The sequence below is a fragment of the Dreissena polymorpha genome, chromosome 5 (assembly GCF_020536995.1).
Source record: "Dreissena polymorpha isolate Duluth1 chromosome 5, UMN_Dpol_1.0, whole genome shotgun sequence".
Lineage (NCBI taxonomy): Eukaryota > Metazoa > Mollusca > Bivalvia > Myida > Dreissenidae > Dreissena > Dreissena polymorpha.
The window spans coordinates 101,857,108-101,876,624 of NC_068359.1; the positions used below are offsets into that span (position 1 = coordinate 101,857,108).

A 19,517-nucleotide genomic window follows, 5' to 3' on the forward strand; every position below is an offset into this window, starting at 1 on the left:
AGCTTACTGATCTATAGACTGGTTGGCTTACTGACCATTAGAGCGGGCAAACTGACTGACCGGCAAACAGGTTCAATGCATCGTAACTCTCACGTACCTATGCACATACTGATCATAGCTCCAAATCTTTTTAAAAGTTTAAATATTGCATTTACACGTATATTTATAGATGTTTTTGTCCACTACTATGTAAGTGGATTTTATTCTCAGTTTTTTCTTAAGGAAAGCAGGAAATCTATTTCATCAAGTAGTGATTTTGCATTTATAGACTTACACCAAATGATTAGTAATAACAAACAATTAAAGTGTCTTAAGACAAATGTGATGATTTATATTATTGGAATTTATTACTTTCCTTTTTTTGGAACGGCATATCCCAAAAAGACATTCCTGTGTCATATATAGTTCCGAGTTAGTTCCCTGCGCAAAGGCTTGTTATCCATCCCCAAAGGCGGATGGATATAGAATTGGCTTTGTCCATCTGTCATTCCGTCTGTCACAAAACTTTTCATGGCTATATCTAAGAAACTTTAGAAGATATCAATATGAAACTTCATGGGTGTATGGATATTAATGAGGTGAAGTGCCAAGAACACGAACCGTAACCATTAACTTTCTTAAATAAGAGTAATTGCCCTTTGTTTCTCTGTATGATCAAACTTTTCAGGGCTATATCTCAGATACCATACATGATACAAGACTAAAACATGAAACTTCATGGGTGTATTGATATCAGAAAGGAGAAGTGCCATGCACAATTACAATAATCCTACACTTTCTTAAATAAGAGTTATTGCCCTTTGTTGTTTTTATTTCCCCTGGTAGGGTGGCATAAAGCAATCACACTGTCTGTCCATCTGTCCATCCGGCATTCTGTTGTCCGGAGGTTTTTTACGCAGCGCATTAAGATATTGAGCTTATTTTTGAGGTGTGAGGTTAACTACATAACCTACAGATGAAGTGTAAAATTTGATCCGGTCCATTGATTTTGATGAAGATTCACACTTTGGCTGATCTAAATTTTTGCATAGGGAAGTAATAATCTTTAAAGGGAGATAATTTTTATTAAGCCTTTGGCACGTACAAGGTCATTTTTGAAAAGGGAAGTAATATTTTTAAAGGGATATTATCCAAGGTAGGATCTTCCATTAATAAAAAGTAAAAGGTATAGAGATTTGAGACAAAGGTGGATATATAAATTTTCCCTAAAATAACCCTTTTCGGGATGTTTTTTACGCAACACTTTCAGATATTGAGCTGATTTTTGTTTTGGAATGTGAGTCTACGTACATCACTTTCACAAAAAATGTGAAATTTGTCTTGGTGTATTGATTTGTGGCAAACTTATGGGCTTTTGACCAAGACATTTTCAATATAATAACTGTTTTCCGAAGTTTTTTTACGCAACGCTTTCAGAAGCTGATGTTTGGTATGTTAGTCTACCTACATTACTTACAAATGAAGTGTGAGTTTCGTTGCCGTCAATTGATTTTTAGCTCATCTATTTTTTGAAAAAAAATTATGAGCTATTGTCATCACCTTGGCGTAGGCGTCTGCGTCGGCGTTGGCGTCCGGTTAAGTTTTGCGTTTAGGTCCACTTTTCTCAGAAAGTATCAATGCTATTGCATTCAAACTTGGTACACTTACTTACTATCATGAGGGGACTGGGCAGGCAAAGTTAGATAACTCTGGTGTGCATTTTGACTGAATTATGTGCCCTTTTTATACTTAGAAAATTGAAAAATTTGGTTACGTTTTGCGTTTAGGTCCACTTTTTTCAGAAAGTATCAATGCTATTGCATTCAAACTTGGTACACTTACTTACTATCATGAGGGGACTGGGAAGGCAAACTTAGATAACTCTGGCGTGCATTTTGACAGAATTATGTGCCCTTTTTATACTTAGAAAATTGAAAAATTTGGTTAAGTTTTGTGTTTAGGTCCATTTTATTCCTTAAGTATCAAAGCTATTGCTTTCATACTTGCAACACTTACTAACTATCATAAGGTGACTGTGCAGGCAAAGTAATGTAACTCTGACTGGCATTTTGACACAATTATGTGCCCTTTTTATACTTAGAAAATTGAAAATTTGGTGATGTTTTGTGTTTAGGTCCACTTTATTCCTACAGTATCAAAGCTATTGCTTTCATACTTGCAACACTTATTAACTATCGTAAGGGGACTGTGCAGGCAAAGTTATGTAACTCTGACTGGCATTTGGACGGAATTATGGGCCCTTTATACTTAGAAAATTGAAAGTTTGGTTAAGTTTTGTGTTTTGGTCCACTTTACCCCATAAAGTATCAAAGATATTGCTTTCATTCTTGGAACACTCGCAAACTATCATAAGGGTACAGTGAAAGGACAAGTCGCATAACTCTGGATGTCATTTTTACGGAATTATGGCCCTTTTTTGACCTAGTAACTTTGAATATATGGTTAAATTTTGTGTTTCGATCCACTTTACTTCTTAAGTATCAAGGCTATTGCTTTAAAACTTCAAATACTTTCATGCTATCATGAGGTTACTGTACCTGGCAAGTTGAATTTTACCTTGATCTTTGAATGACCTTGACTGTCAAGGTCAAATTATTAAATTTTGCTAAAATTGCCATAACTTCTTTATTTATGATTAGAATTGATTGATACTTTGACAAAACTACTCTTACCTGACATACCACAATAGACTCCACCCAAACCATCGCCCGTGACACCCCCTTCCCCCCCCCCCACCCGAATCCCCCCCCCCCTATTTTTATTTTTTATATTTTATTATTATTTTTTTAAGATCATCTCACAAATGACCACCACTTCCTCACACTATACCCCCCCACCCCACCCCCTCCCCAAATTATTTTTTTTAAACGGTTAAAAAACTAAAATATTTATTTTGATTATTTTATGTTTTAAATACTGTCCAACCATCGCACCGAAGAATCCCCCCCCCCCCCCACCCCCCCTCCCCCCACCCTAATCCCCCCCCCTAATTTTTTTTTTTTTTTTTTTTTAACATTATCTCACAAATTGCCACCACACCCTCACACTATACCCCCCCACCTCACCCCCCCATTTTTTTTTGAAACGGTTAAAAAACACAAATATTTATTTTTATTATTTTATGTTTGAAATACCGTCCAACCATCGCACCCAAGAATCCCCCCCACCCCCCCATCCCCCCACCCCCCCCCCCCACCCCCCCCATTTTTTTTCTTTTTTACGCATTTTTGGAAGATAATGTAATAAATGTCCACACCCCCACACAATGCACCCCTCTTTAATCAACCCCTCCCTCCTTTGTGATTGAAAATGAGAGTCCCTTCACCTTTAAAAACAAAATAGATGAGCGGTCTGCACCCGCAAGGCGGTGCTCTTGTTGGCTTAGTTGTGGGCCTTGTTTTCTTTTAAATAGCTGCTGTGGAACTTCAAAGTGCTGTAGGGGGCATTGTGTTTCACAAAAGTCGCTCTTGTTTTTTATGTCCCCCAGTCTATACTAGGAGACATATTTCTTTTGCCCAAGGTCATTCTTCAAGGTTAAAGGTCAAGGTCAAATTTTGCAATATTGAATATAGCAACCTGGCATTTTGCATGTATGTGTATCTCATGGAGCTTCACATTTTAAGTGGTGAAATATCAAGGTCAGCCTTCAAGGTAAAAGGTCAAATATAACGAACACATCTTGTTATTAAATTAATGTTACGCAACAATGAATTTTGTTTATGCCCTGCGTGCTTACGAATTAATTGGATAAAACGGGAACCAAAATGCACATTGTTGTCAATTGTATAACTATTCTCTACCTTTGCGGAATGTATTAATATAGTGATGACGTAGTGTGGTGTTAGTTACTTTGACGACGCAACACAAATTTTAGGATACCTTATGTACATTTACGTCATTCAGAAAATAGAACCAATGAGAAAAACTTTTACATTTTTTTTAGTATTCTTTAATAATTCGGTAAAATCCAACTTTTGCATTGAAATTTGTCTCAAACAAAAGCTTTGGAAATGAAGTCCTACAATACGAGAATATTTTCAAATTTTCCAAAATTCGACTGTTTTTTGGAAGGCCTGACATATGGTCTTCAACAAGCAATCTATCCAACCATAGTTTCATAAAATAAATATATTTCACTTGATATTTAATGCATATTTTTATTTCATTCCTGTTCATGTATTGACATTAAAGTTATACAATGTGATTATAGAAAGTAGCATTCAACATACTGACATCTGCTGGTTATCTCAACAGCACATCAGTCCATGATCAAACATAGTAAGGTATAACCGGTTATATGTTACACATGAACATGGAAACTATGGATGTATTATTGAGCTGATGGCTAGATATGTTAACAAATTTAGTAACCTATATTCAGTTGAACTTAATTTGAAAACTGCATGTTTGGTTTCTTCTGCAAGATCTTGCACTGGAATTGTCTCTATTGCAGACTGATTCTGGATAGTCTAGGTCCTTCTAAAGCCTGTTGTTATGGCCTAAAGTGTTTTAAGGGGATGGTAGTTTAAAATAATAAGTCAAAGAATTGGTATACTTGGCACTTTGAAGTTTGTTCATATCATTACCCTGGGGTCAAAATTTGCCCTGCCATATGGTAACCTTGTTTCCATAATATGTATATAAAAACAAAAGTAATGAAATATCTTTAGAAACGGCAGAGCCAAAAGATTTTGGTATTTTGCGCGTAGCATGGCAAGCTGGTCCTCTACTAAATGTTCAAATCATGACCCTGAGGCCTACAAAATTGGCTTCACCTTGGGGGTAATTTGTTCCCTTATATGCATAAAGTGAACACTACACATCTCTGAAGCCACAAGGCCTAGCAGTTTAGTCTTGGGCATGTTACATCATAAGGTGGTTTCTGTAGTAAAATTTGGCCTGTCACTGTGTCCTGTTTCTCTAAAAGTCCATTTTCCGGAGGGTTTTTTACGCAACAATTTAATATATTGAGCTGATTTTTGGTATGCCAGTCAACATATACGTGCCCTACAGATGAAGTGTGAACTTTTTTCCAGATCATTGATTCGTGGCAACGTTTTGAGCCTTGGACTTAAAAATTTTCTCTTTGATAACTGTTGTCCGGAGGTTTTTTACGAAATGCTTTCAGCTATTGAGCTGATTTTGGTATGTAATTCTATGTACATGACCTACAGATGACGTGTGAAATTCGTTCCGGTCTTTTTATATTTGGCGAAGTTATGGACCTTAGACCGCTCTCTAATTCAAATAGTTTACATCTGATCTTCACCAAACTTGGTCTGAAGTTGTGTCTAGACAATATCTAGGTCAAGTTCGAATATGGGTAATGCTGGGTCAAAAACTAGGTCACGGGATCACTCAGTGCATTTCAAGGATTAAGCATGGTGTCAGCTCTCTAACTGAAGTAGTTTTCATCCGATCTTCACCAAATTTGGTCAGAAGTTGTGTCTGGATGATATGTAGGTCAAGTTCGAATATGGGTCATGCCGGGTCAAAAACGAGGTCATGAGGTTACTTAGTGCATTTCAAGCATTTAGCATGGTGTCCGCTCTCTTATTGAAGTATTTTTCATCCGATCTTCACCTTATTTGGTCAGAAGTTGTGTCTAGATGATATGTAGGTCAAGTTCAAATATGGGTCATGCAGGGTCAAAAACGAGGTCATGAGGTCATTTAGTGCATATTAAGCATTTAGCATGGTGTCCGCTCTCTAATTGAAGTAGTTTTTATCCGATCTTCACCTAATTTGGTCAGAAGTTGTGTCTAGATGATATGTAGGTCAAGTTCAAATATGGGTCATGCAGGGTCAAAAACGAGGTCATAAGGTCACTAAGTGCATTTCAAGCATTTAGCATGGTGTCCGCTCTCTAATTGAAGTAGTTTTCATCCGATCTTCACCTAATTTGGTCAGAAGTTGTGTCTAGATTATATGTAGGTCAAGTTCAAATATGGGTCATGCCTGGTCAAAAACGAGGTCACGATGTTACTTAGTGCATTCCAAGCATTTAGCATGGTGTCTGCTCTCTAATTGAAGTAGTTTTCATCCGATCTTCACCTAATTTGGTCAGAAGTTGTGTCTAGATGATATGTAGGTCAAGTTCAAATATGGGTCATGCTGGGTAAAAAACGAGGTCACGATGTCACTTTGTGCATTTCAAGCATTTAGCATGGTGTCCGCTCTCTAATTAAAATAGTTTTCATCTGATCTTCACCGAATTTAGTCAGATGTAACGTCTAAATGATATCTGAACAAGTTCAATTATGGGTCATGCCGGGTCAATAACTAGGTCTCGAGGTCACTTAGTGCATTTCGAGCATTGAGCATGGTGTCCAAAACCTTCGAACAGGCGTATCTTGTGACAGTTTGGCACTCTTGTTGGTATATGAGTCTACCTACATGCCCTACAGATGAAGTGTGAAATTTGTTCCGGTCCATTGATTTTTGGCTATGTAATGGGCTTTGTTTTCTCTAAAATAGCTGCTGTGCGGCTATAAAGCGCAGTACGATCAGTTTGCGTGTAGGTAGATAAAATGCAGACCAAGCAGGCAGTTTAATATCAAGATTTATTTGAACTAAAATATACAAATGGTTTCTGCTTTATTAGTCAGGAAAAGGTCAAGATGTATGTTTCTAAAAATGTTTGTAGGTTGCTCACATGCAGACCATCTTGTGGATTGAACATGAAGTAAAATAAGTAAAAATCATTAAATTATGTTATTGTTTTTAAATGGTAAAATTATTTTAACCTATAAAATTGTGCGTTCATGTAGGTTTCTCTGCTCTGGTTGATGCATTCTTGAGTAGATTCTAGGACTCAGAGCCGGTTTATTTACCTTGGAATTTTTGAAGATATCTTCTTCATCAGCTGATCACTGATTCACTGACGTCACAATCACATGACCGGTAAAGAGTCACGTGATACGAGGAGACTGTCATACACCCGGGGTAGCTCGAGACCCTCATCCCTGTTAAGTGATGGCCGCCGCTGATTAATCTCAATTGCTTTTTTATACGCCCGTCTATGACGGGACGTATTATGGTATACCCCGCGTCCGTCTGTCCGTCCGTCCGTCTGTCCGTCCGTATGTCTGTTAATGTCGTACGCTACGTCAAATATCCTTTGACAGATTTTCTTCAAATTTTAACACAATCTTAATATTGATAAACCCTGATCCCCTTTCGTTTTTGACGGAATTCTGAATTGTCGTTCCAGAGTTATGGGACTTTGTTCGTCAAAATTTCGTGATTTCATTGAATGTCCTACTGTAGCTATATAAAAATGTTAAAGTTGTTATAACTTTGGTATGCTTGGACCTAGAGTCTTGAAACTTGACATGAAGGTTGGCCAGAACTAGTAAGTAACCACTGGACATTTCAAGGTCATTCATTTGAAGGTCAAGGTCACTGTGACCTTGAATGTAAAAATGTTAAAGTTGTTATAACTTTGGTATGCTTGGACCTAGAGTCTTGAAACTTGACATGAAGGTTGGCCAGAACTAGTAAGTAACCCCTGGACATTTCAAGGTCATTCATTTGAAGGTCAAGGTCACTGTGACCTTGAATGTAAAAATGTTAAAGTTCTTATTTCATGTTATAACTTTGGTATGCTTGTACCTAGAGTCTTCAAACTTGAAATAAAGATTGGCCAGTACTAGAAGATGACCACTGGTCATTTCAATGTCATTCATTTGAAGGTCAAGGTCACTGTGACCTTAAATGTTAAAATGTTAAAATTGTTATAACTTTGGTATGCTTGGACATAGAGTCTTCAAACTTGACATGAAGGTTTGCAAGCACACTTAGATGACCACTGGTCATTATAAGGTCATTCATTCTAAGGTCAAGGTCACACAAGGTCACTGTGACCTTAAATGTTAAAATGTTAAAATTGTTATAACTTTGGTATGCTTGGACATAGAGTCTTCAAACTTGACATGAAGGTTTGCAAGCACACTTAGATGACCACTGGTCATTTCAAGGTCATTCATTCTAAGGTCAAGGTCACTGTGACCTTAAATGTTATTGTTGTTCATGTATCCTACCGTAGCTCAAATATCCCCCGATGGATTTTTTATACGCCCGTCTATGACGGGACGTATTATGGTATACCCCGCGTCCGTCTGTCCGTCCGTCCGTCCGTCCGTCCGTCTGTTAATGTCGTACACTACGTCAAATATCCTTTGACAGATTTTCTTCAAATTTTAACACAATCTTAATATTGATAAACCCTGATCCCCTTTCGTTTTTGACGGAATTCTGAATTGTCGTTCCAGAGTTATGGGACTTTGTTCGTCAAAATTTCGTGATTTCATTGAATGTCCTACTGTAGCTCAAATATCCTTCGATGGATTTTTTTCAAATTTCAACACAATCTTAATATTGATAAACCCTGATCCCCTTTCGTTTTTGACGGAATTCTGAATTGTCGTTCCAGAGTTATGGGACTTTGTTCGTCAAAATTTCGTGATTTCCATGCTCATGTACTTATAAAATAAACCATGTATTCAAATACAAATAAACTGAAGTAAAAAAATTATTCAAAGGGTTATTTATTACCTTACTACTTCATTGGCGAACGACGGGCGTATCATGCGCTCATGGCGCAGCTTTTATTCACTTTGCGTTTCCATAGATGTTCTTCGGAAGTGAGTACTTTGGTGTTGTTAGGGTTGATCTTGTGTCCAGTTTGTTTACAATGTTCATATATGGCAGAAGAAGTTCATGTAAGATGTTCTTTCAATCTAGTGTCTTATTGTCTCGCTGTTTCACCTACATAGTCTTTTTCACAATCCTCACATTTGACATGATATATGACACCAGATTTCTTCATTTTGTCTGTTTTGTCTTTAACTTTGGTGAGGTTCTGTCTGATGGAGTTGAAAGGTTTGTGGAAGATCGTGGCTCCATGATTTCTGAATACTCTAGCCAATACTTCTATGAAGACCGGTGGCAGGCATACCTTTCATCAGGGGCACTTCAGAAGTATTGGCTAGAGTATTCAGAAAACATGGAGCCACCATCTTCCACAAACCTTTCAACTCCATCAGACAGAACCTCACCAAAGTTAAAGACGACAAAATGAAGAAATGTGGGGAGTCCATTAACCAGCAGATGAAAATTCGTTTGTTAACTAATGTCAAGTGAGTGTGTGTTAAGCTTGAACCAATGTTAAGTGAATGTGTGTTAAGCTTGAACCAATGTTGAGTGAATGTGTGTTAAGCTTGAACTAATGTCAAGTGAATGTGTGTTAAGCTTGATAGTGATTTGATGGTTGTTTCTGATACAAATCGATATTGAACCTATGTTCCTTAATATCATATAGTCACAGAGCGAAGCTGTTACAGAATGTACATGTGCAAGCAACAAATGATCACCTGAGTGTATTAAATATGTATCTCTAACTCAAAAGTGTGTTCTATATTTCAGCACAATTGGTAAGAGTTATGTATTTATAATAATATAAGCAGATAAATTAATAGAGAACCTTGGAGACCTTTACAATTAGTGCTTGGTAGCGAGATTTTCTTAGACATTAATTGGTCCGTTGATCAAGAATTGCTTTAAAAATGTGTAAAAGTCTGAAAATAAGTGGTCTGTGGTACGTCCAATAAAATTCCAACTGTATTGGTTCCTATGTATAGCAAGTCACTAAAATCATTAATCTTCTTCAGGTATATTCTGATCTCAGAGACCAATGAGAAGAAACAGCTGAGACCCTTGATAGCAGCATTCCAGGTGACCAGAGATTGTTGCCAAGGCCAAGTGATTGGGCAACAACCTTGAAGTTGCTATAGTGATTGTGCAACAGACTCATGATTGGGGCAGTAATTGTGCTACAGACTCATGTTTGATATTAACACCTATTTGCATACTGTACTGTCTGTACTTGAAGATTTCATTATTTAGGGCCTGTTAAAATTGTCATGAAATAATAAACTGAAATGCTATTTATCAACGCATTATTTACTTGACTTACTACAGTACTGTTACCATAGGAACACTCTTCCACACACCTGAAGGTTATGGATATCAAAGTGATATATAGATGAGCTTTGTTGGATTCAGTGGAATATCGATTTTAAAGCACGAGTGATCATAGAAAATAATATGTTCACAAGTGGCGCAGCCATGAGTGAAAATATATTTGATCTATGATCACACATCAACTGTAAAACTGAATACATTGTTATTTCTTGTGTTCTTGTTACCACCAGATGTTACAGCAATTAGTTTTAACAAAATATGTACAGGGTATATAGTTATTGAACATTTCATTATGCAATGTAGGCTATTACCAACCATATTTTGATTCCAAATTCTTTGCAGGAAATACACTTTATTCATAATTGTATACACATAGGACTTTGTATTGACATATAACACATTTGATTTTGATTATCAATAGTAGACACACAAAAAAACAGACAAATAAAACACGCTATAGGGAAGCATTGTAACATAAAATAATAATTTAGTACAAAAATGAACATTATAACTATTGCAATGTTGTGTAAACCTAAATGGTAAATACTGAAGGTCATTAATTGATTAACAACCGTTTTCATTGAGATCATTTTGCATATTATGAAATTAAAGAGGAGTAAAAAGTAAAAACAAAACACCTGTGTATTCATTTATTAAATCAAAAGACTTAACTGGCAATTAGAACAGGCGACTAATTGAATGTTATACTCAGTAACTTGCTAACTAAGACTAAGTGACTGACTGACTAGTGTACAGTTATTTCATTGATGCGCGGTGAACAGTCAAAAATGTTTTCCCAAGGTATCAGGGATGACTTTGGAACTGTTCCAAATGTCAGCCCTGGTACTGAAGGACAACAGTTTAGACTGTTCACCGCACATCCATGAAATAACTGTTTTATACATGATCAAATTTCAAACATTTGCACGAGCGGGAAACAGTTCAAACTATTGACTGGTTAACAGTTCGATTTATTCACCGGTAACAGTTTAAAACATTGCAACATTACTTTTTTGATAAGGAAATAGCAAAAAATAATTAAGTATCATTTATATAAGGCATCAGGTAATAATATACCATGTGACTATAAGACTAATTGACTGTCTGACTATGAGGAAATGTGACTGACTGACTTTTTGAGTAAGTGATTGACTGACTATTAGACTAAGTAACTGACTAACTATTACACTAAGTGACTGACTGACTATAAGACTAAGTTACTGACTGACTTTTAGACTAAGTGACTGACTGACTATTATACTAAGTGACTGACTGACTATTACACTAAATGATTGACTAACTAGAAGACTAAGTGACTGACTGACCTTAAGACTTGACTAACTAGAAGACTAAGTGACTGACTGACCTTAAGACTCAGTGACTGACTGACTTAGACTAAGTGACAGACTGACTATTATACTAAGTGACTGACTGTGTATTATACTAAATAATTGACTAACTAGAATACTAAGTGCCTGACTTACTTTTAGACTAAGTGACTGACTGAGTATTATACTAAGTGACTGACTGACTATTATACTAAGTGACTGACTATTAGACTATGTGACTGATTGACTTTAAGACTAGGTACTGATTGATTGACCATGAGCAAAGTGAGTGACTATTAGTCGAAGTACTGACTGACTGACTTTTAGCAAAGTGATTGACCATTAGACTGAGTACTGACTGACTGACCATTAGTAAAGGTAGTGACTATAAGACTAAGTACTGACTGACTGACCATTAGTAAAGGTAGTGACTATAAGACTAAGTACTGACTGACTGACCATTAGCCAAGTGAGTGACTATTAGACTAAGTATAGACTGACTGACCATTAGCAATGTGATTTACTATTAGATTTGGTTATTACTTATTATTACAATGAGGGACTAACCGACTATTAGACAATGTGAATGACAAAATATAAGACTCTGTGACTAACTGACAATTAGACGAAGTTACAGACTGACTATTATACTATTTTACTGACTGACTATAAGACCATGTTACCAACTGGCTATTCGACTATGTGACTGACTGAAAGACTATATGACTGATTTGAGTGACTGACTATTGGGCTAATTGACTGGCTTAAAATGAGACTATGTGACTGACTGACTATAAGACGAATTGACGGACTGGACGAGTAGACTAGAGGATTCATGGAAAATCACACCAGGTGATGAATTACTTACCTTTAGACTGGGCAACTGACTGCCCATTAGACTTGGCGACTTACTATGAGACTGAGTAACTTAATTTTTCACTTGGTGACTGACTGACAATAAGACCGGGCAACTAAATGACCATTAGACCAAATGACTAACTGACCATTAGACTTGACAACTGACTGGCCATAAACCCCAGCAACTAACTGACTATTACACTGGACGACTGACTGACCAATAGACCGGGTGGCTAACTGACCAGTCAACCTTGCAACTAACTGATCATTCGACCTGTTGAATAACTTACCATTAGACTAAGCTAAATAAATCGATAAGTATGAATCCTTATGCTATCAACACCAATCAACTACCAGTAGCCAAACTTGTCACATATTCGACACTGGTGCTCTTTGAACAGATGTTTGTTCGTTAATAATTGTGTTGGCATACCGAAATATTTAGCACATCCAGTCCGGGTTTTTTACGACAAGACAGACTTTTGACTAATCTAAATTTTGGACAAGGGTAGTAATACTCTTTAAAGGGAGATAATTTTTATATATCATTTGGCAGGTACAGGTCTTTTTCGACAAAGGAAGTTATATTTTTAAACAGAATCCAAGGAAGGAGCTTCTATTAATAGAAAGTAAAAGGCATCGAGATTTGAGACAAAATTGTATATACAAATTTTCTTCATAAAAACTGTTTTCCGGATGATTTATGCCCCTGAAGTAGGTCATATAGTGATCGTACTGTCTGTATGTCTGTCTTTCTGTCACACTTTTGCGTTTAGGTTTCAAAAAATTTTCATAACTTTTATGTCGCTTCAGATGTAACATTCTTATTTAGTATGCATTTGTATATGGACAAGGCAATTCCACACGCACAACAATTTTGAGCCCCTTGAACTAAAGGTCCGCGTTAGGTTTTGCGTTTAGGTTTCGCAAAATGCTCATAACTTCTATGTCGTTTCAAATGCAACCTTCATATTAGGTATGCATGTGTATATGGACAAGGCCTTTCCATACGCACAAAAATTTTGACCCCTTCGACCTTGACCTTGAACTTAAGGTCCGCGTTTATGTTTTGCGTATTGGTTTCGAAACATGCTCATAATCTCTATGTCGCTTCAGATGTTACCTTCATATTTGCTATGCATGTGTATATGGACAAGGCCTTTCCATACGCACACAAATTTTGACCCCCTTGACCTTGAACTTAGGGTCTGCGTTTAGGTTTCGAAATCTGTGATTAGGTTTCGAAAAAAGCGTTTTTCGGGGGCATATGTCATATGATTTTTGGTATGCAACTTTACATACATGCCCTACAGATAAAGTGTGAATTGTGTTCTGGTCGATAGTTATTTGGCGAAGTTATGGGCCTTGGACTTAATACTTTTCTCTTTAATGACCGTTTGTTTAGGTTTTTACGCAAGGCTGTCAGCTATTGAGCATAAAGAAGTCGCACTATCCGTCTGTGTCAGTCTGTCCGTGTCCACCTTTGATTTATCTAAATGTTTGCGAAGGGAAGTAGTAAGCTTTAAAGGGAGATAATTTTTATTTTTCCTTTGGCAAGTTCCATTTTAGACAAAAGAAGTAGTATTATTTTAAGGGATATAATCCACATTAGAAGCTCTATTAATAAAAAGAAAATGGCATGGAGTTTTTAGACAAAAGTGAGTATAGAAATTGTCTCAAACTCCGGAAAACGGTTATTATAGACAATTTCGAAGTCCAAAGCCCATAACTTCCTCACAGATGAATGGAATGGATCAATTTCACACTTGTTCTGTAGGGCATTTTGTGTTGACTCACATAACAAAAATCAGCTCAATATCAGATGAAGTGTTAATTCGTTCTGGTCCATTGATTGTTTGCGAGTTCTGTGCCTTGGACTTAGAAATGTTCTATATAATAACCGTTTTCCGGATGTTTTTATGCAACGCTTTCAGATATTCAGCTGATACATGTATTTGGTATTTTAGTCTACCTACATAACCTTTAGTGTGAAATACTTTATGGTCCATTGATTGTTGGCAAAGTTATGGGCCGTCCACTTAAAGATTGTCTGTACAATAACCTTTTCCAGAAGATTTTTACGCAACGCATTTATATATTGAGCTGATTTTTGGTATTTGAGTCTACTAACATGACTTACATATGAAGTGTGGGTTTCGTTTTTGTCCTTTATTTTTTTTTATTGAGTTATGGACACCGTTTTCAATAAAATAGCTGTTGTGGGACAGTACGGGACATTGTGTTTCATAATGTGACGCAGCTCTTGTTGTATTGTAGACTTTTTCAAAGCCACATCTCAGATACAATCAAAATGAAACTGCATGGAGAATAGCAATGCATAAAAACAATTACCCTGTAATAATGCCTTTAAAATATTAATCCCAATAAGCTGGGGAAAAAATCAACCACCTTGAAATAGTGATGTTTGTTACCTGTTTTATATTTGGAAAGCTTGCCACAAGCATTAATTTTGGTTGGGTGATGAAGTGGTGTGATAACGAACAGCTAAATGTAAATTCTATGTTAAGTCTATACATTTAAAAACCATATGATTAGACCTATTAGTTCATGTTAATTATCAGCTTGGCGAAATCTGGAACATCTATTCCAATGATAACTTTTCTAAATTAACAATGAAGCTGGGGATCAATATCTAGATTTTTATACTTAACCCTTTCCATGCTGGGTTTGTCGTCTGCTAAAATATCGTCTGTTGAATTTCTAAAATTAGCATTTTCTTCGATTTTTTTCAAAGAATACTATCAGAATAGCAAACAATTTTTATCCTGTAGAGACGCAACGTTCTGTGGCGTCTCATCTGGATCGAAATGGTTTGCAAAGGCCTTTAAAATTTATTTGGTTACAGCGATGAAAGGGTTAAGCAATCCACGAAATATAACAAAAGCACACAGAACCAAGGATCAGTAAATTGTTTTCTATTGTTTTGCTTTTGTATAACTTAGTAATTTGATCAATAGCTGATGATGATGGATTGCATTTCAGTATGAGTCAACACCGGTGTTAAAAAACGTTGGAAAATTGTGTGTGTGTGTGTGTGTGTGTGTGTGTGTGTGTGTGTGTGTGTGTGTGTGTGTGTGTGTGTGTGTGTGTGTGTGTGTGTGTGTGTGTGTGTGTGTGTGTGTGTGTGTGTGTGTGTGTGTGTGTGTGTGTGTGTGTGTGTGTGTGTGTGTGTGTGTGTGTGTGTGTGTGTGTGTGTGTGTGTGTGTGTGTGTGTGTGTGTGTGTGTGTGTGTGTGTGTGTGTGTGTGTGTGTGTGTGTGTGTGTGTGTGTGTGTGTGTGTGTGTGTGTGTGTGTGTGTGTGTGTGTGTGTGTGTGTGTGTGTGTGTGTGTGTGTGTGTGTGTGTGTGTGTGTGTGTGTGTGTGTGTGTGTGTGTGTGTGTGTGTGTGTGTGTGTGTGTGTGTGTGTGTGTGTGTGTGTGTGTGTGTGTGTGTGTGTGTGTGTGTGTGTGTGTGTGTGTGTGTGTGTAACTTAGTGATTTGATCAATAGCTGATGATGATGGATTGCATTTCAGTATGAGTCAACACCGGTGTTAAAAAACGTTGGAGAATTGTGTGTGTGTGTGTGTGTGTGTGTGTGTGTGTGTGTGTGTGTGTGTGTGTGTGCGTGCGTGCGTGCGTGCGTGCGTGCGTGCGTGCGTGCGTGCGTGCGTGTGTGCATGTAATAGTACTTTCATCTTTTTCTGCAAGAATGTATTTTCAGCAATTTGAAGCTTGAAAACCGTGTATTTCCGATACCATAGGATATCATAATACAGTTAACAATCTGTCACCAAACTGTTTGTTCAATTTCTAAGCGGCCTCGGTAGTTGAAAATCAGATATGACTAACTAACCATCCTATGGGTTGAGGTTTCTGTGTAACAGTCTGTGCTTAATTGAGCGGAAATTTATTCAAAAAGTATGTTTCATAGCACACGTGTCATCGAAAGTATTAGACAGGATCGAGTATATAAATACAGAGCAACGGGACAATATAATTGAGGAGAACATTTATGTTCAATAGAGATGAGGATATCGATGTACCTGGTGAGTAAATTTTGATATTGTTTCAGTTGTGAAATATTATTGTTCTTATATATTTATAATACATTCACGTAACTACCGATGCTACTTTTACTAGGAGCGTGCCGCTGCTGCTACATATCCTACTGCTATTACTACTGCTACTTCTACTACTATAAGTTATTTTATTTTTTTTTAACAAATTGAGATTTTAAATAAAAACGTTGTGTTGCTTAATAAAGAGCAAAAATTTGTTTGGTTAATTCATCTGAACACAGCGAAGTTCCGAATTTTTTCTAAATATCTACTCCAGATTTATGTTAAACGAACTGCTTATTGACAATTAGGTTGAATTTACTTACTACTTTATTTCATCACTTGTTTTCACGTTGTTAAGCTTATGTTATTTGTGCTCCCACCAATACGAATTAAGCTTTAGTAACTTTTATGTCCTTATTTCCACCATACTTTATTGATGGTTTTTATATTATGTTACTTGCTTTATGTTTTATATTTGTGATTATATATGTCATACTGTAATCGAATAGAATAACTGTATTTAGCCAATCAAAAGTATGTATGACTTTTGATTGGCTCAATAAAGTTATTATATTCTATTCTACTAAACTTGGAGACAGTTAGTAAAATTACAATAATTTGTATATCTAAGAACTGTTTTTAGATTTTAGTGGTTCATTTGAAACTGCTTGTTGCTGGCGGAGTTTGGGCGGCCCGAAAGTGTACTCGGGTATGTATTTTCTCATCGTAGTAGATAAAATACATATGTATCAGTGTCTACCTATATCGACAGTATTTTACCTCATATAAATCTATTAACTCTTTACCACTTAGATACGTATTTAACCCTTTACCACTTAGATAGGCATGTGGACGCATTTGTAGTCCCTAAGAAAGTTAAATTTAATTACAGACCTTTCTGACTAGATTCAAGTTATAAAGGCTTCATTTCCATCCCTTAGATACTGATGAGCAGCAAACAGCATAAAACCTGAACAGACTGAGAGTTACTCGCATGCTGCTCTGGTTTTATGCTGTTTGCACATAGCCAATTACACTTGGCTTCGTATGGGGGAAAAGGTTAAAAGTGTCATAGTTTGTCTGCATGCCATCTTGTCTTGTAGGCAACTTCCTCCAGCGACTGACCAAAAGGGACACAATGTATTGGAATCACACACGGATTTTCACAAAAGGAAATCTTTGAATGTTTGTGTATGTAGGCGCTTTATTCTATTGTTATATCTTTGTTTAAGTAATGCAAACAGCAAAAACATTAAACTATAACTAGTATGATATTTGTTGATCTAGTTTTATGATCGATGTATGAACAAATATAAGTCAAATTTAAAATCTCATATGTTTAACTGAAATAGAATTTCCTTTGACCAATACAATTGTTTACTCCACAAAACAGAATGCAATAAAAGTGACTATAATGCTGACTTTTTAAAATTTAAACTTTTATGTTATCATAGGTGCTTTTCCATCGATTATGTATGTAAACAGGGGCGTATCTAGCATTTTGTAGCTGTAGAACCGGATATGATACATAAAAACGGGGGGGTTCGGGGGTCCTCCCCCTGAAATTTGTTTAATCCTATAACGCCTGTGGTGAGATTTGAAGCATATCTAGTCAAGATATAAGATATGTAAATATTAGACTTTGGCCTGCTTTTCTTTGATATTTTACTGTTTTATCTCATTGTCAGAGAACTAAATTTTGTTTTTGTTCGGCATCAAGGGACCGAACCGACCCGTAATCAGTCAATCGATCGGGATACGGGGGCAAGTGCTTTATTTGAAATTTCCGCGGTCATCAACATCATTCGGAATGTTTCTTAAAAATCAAACGATTATGGATTACAACTTGCTGTAGTGTTGACAGGGAGACAAGTAGATCGTCATGTAGATCTAAGTTAACTTGTAACAGCAAGTCAAGGGAAAAGAAGCGAGCTAGAATCTATGCACACTGAAAGAAGTAGAGTTGATAATTGGAAGATATGTCATTTGAACACGACCATAATCCATTGTCTGAGGATTATGTGAATATGAATTGCAGATTTCTAACAACTAACTCTCCTCAGGGTCAATATTTAAATACGTTTTTTTAAGTTGAAGCATTTTTATTTGTTTCATGTTTCAAAAAAATATATGCCCGGGCCAGCTGTGCCTAATAGCAGCTACGCCCCTGGTTTTTTATTACTGGCCATAACTATATTGTTTGATTCCATACATCGCGTAAAACATTGTTTACGTTAATGTATGTATTAAGCCCCTCTTGCCGCTGGACGCACGTGTGACCCTACTCTCACCAACGTGGAGGCTTGCCAAACAGGACTCAGCTGCCAGGAAGACAAATGTGACAAGAAAGGGCGCAATTGTAGATACACCTGTCAGCCATTCGGTACTGTGAAACATAAACTTAAATATTTGACGTATGATGTGCATAAGTTTAGCCGTTTGTGTTATTCTTTCTTTCGTGTCCCGATATGGTTAAGTTGTAATTGTATTCAAGTTTCCTTAAAACTAGTACATTCATACTAGTTATCTCAAAGACAATACGCCAGTGTTAATTTAGTCCATTAAGTCGACTTCTTTAACATGTTAACCGTCGTCTTTAAAATGTATTTTAAATTGAAAGAGCTACCATTTTCAATTTTGGTTATTGTGTATATTTTAATAAACGGGTATTATTTATGATTCTACATCATTGGTCATTTTGAAATGGTTTTTAATAACTATGATGGCGTATATCGTTAGACATAATGATTTACACGTGTGACACGTGTACAAAAGTAATTATAAATGGTTGGAAAAAAAAATTAAGCGCTAATTGTTACTATTAAATTTGACTTATATAGCGTTCATGAAGTATTACATCGTGGTTCTTATTCTTACTCTTACGCTTACGCTCTTACGGGAATGGTGGGCATTAGAGATCGTTAACAAAAGTCTGAAAACACTATATGTATGTTTTATTTATTTTATTTTCCAGAACAACCATTTATGACCTGTACGAGTAGTATCTGGGCATCACGTTATGAATACACGGAGGAAGGAGCCTCGGTGAACGGAACGATTACCGGAATAAACCCCCTTCGGAAGAAACCCCCTTCGCTAAAAACGGCAGGGCGGAAGAAACCCCCTTTCATAGTTTGCATACGCGGAAGAAACCCCCTCGCTAGTTTTGCATACGCGGAACAAACCCCCTTCGAGTTTTCAGACAGGCGGAATAAACCCCCCTTCGTGTTTTCAGACAGGCGGAATAAACCCCCTTCCTAAGTGTTAAGTCTTTCCCTTGAACAT

At 36.7% G+C, this 19,517-nt stretch overlaps 3 long non-coding RNA genes across 5 annotated transcripts in view; all 3 read left to right on the top strand.

Annotated features, from left to right (window-relative positions):
• The window catches only part of LOC127881374 (uncharacterized), a 58,840-nt gene extending 48,889 nt beyond the window's left edge, over positions 1-9,951 (top strand). For both annotated transcript variants that reach the window (XR_008050031.1, XR_008050030.1), the window contains exon 4: positions 9,672-9,951. This is a non-coding gene — a long non-coding RNA (uncharacterized LOC127881374). The remainder of the gene's footprint in view (positions 1-9,671) is intronic.
• On the top strand, positions 3,203-8,536 carry LOC127881375 (uncharacterized). The gene is made up of 2 exons (XR_008050032.1): positions 3,203-5,667; positions 5,825-8,536. It is a non-coding gene; the product is annotated as an uncharacterized LOC127881375 (long non-coding RNA).
• Positions 9,952-15,959: 6,008 nt separating the features above from the next.
• LOC127881377 (uncharacterized) lies at positions 15,960-19,331 on the top strand. Of its 2 annotated transcripts, XR_008050034.1 has the most exons (5): positions 15,960-16,217; positions 16,876-16,941; positions 17,336-17,423; positions 18,484-18,615; positions 19,207-19,331. It is a non-coding gene; the product is annotated as an uncharacterized LOC127881377 (long non-coding RNA). The 2 variants fall into 2 exon arrangements; XR_008050033.1 differs by lacking the exon at positions 15,960-16,217 and having other exon boundaries at positions 16,457-16,941.
• Positions 19,332-19,517: the final 186 nt, after the last annotated feature.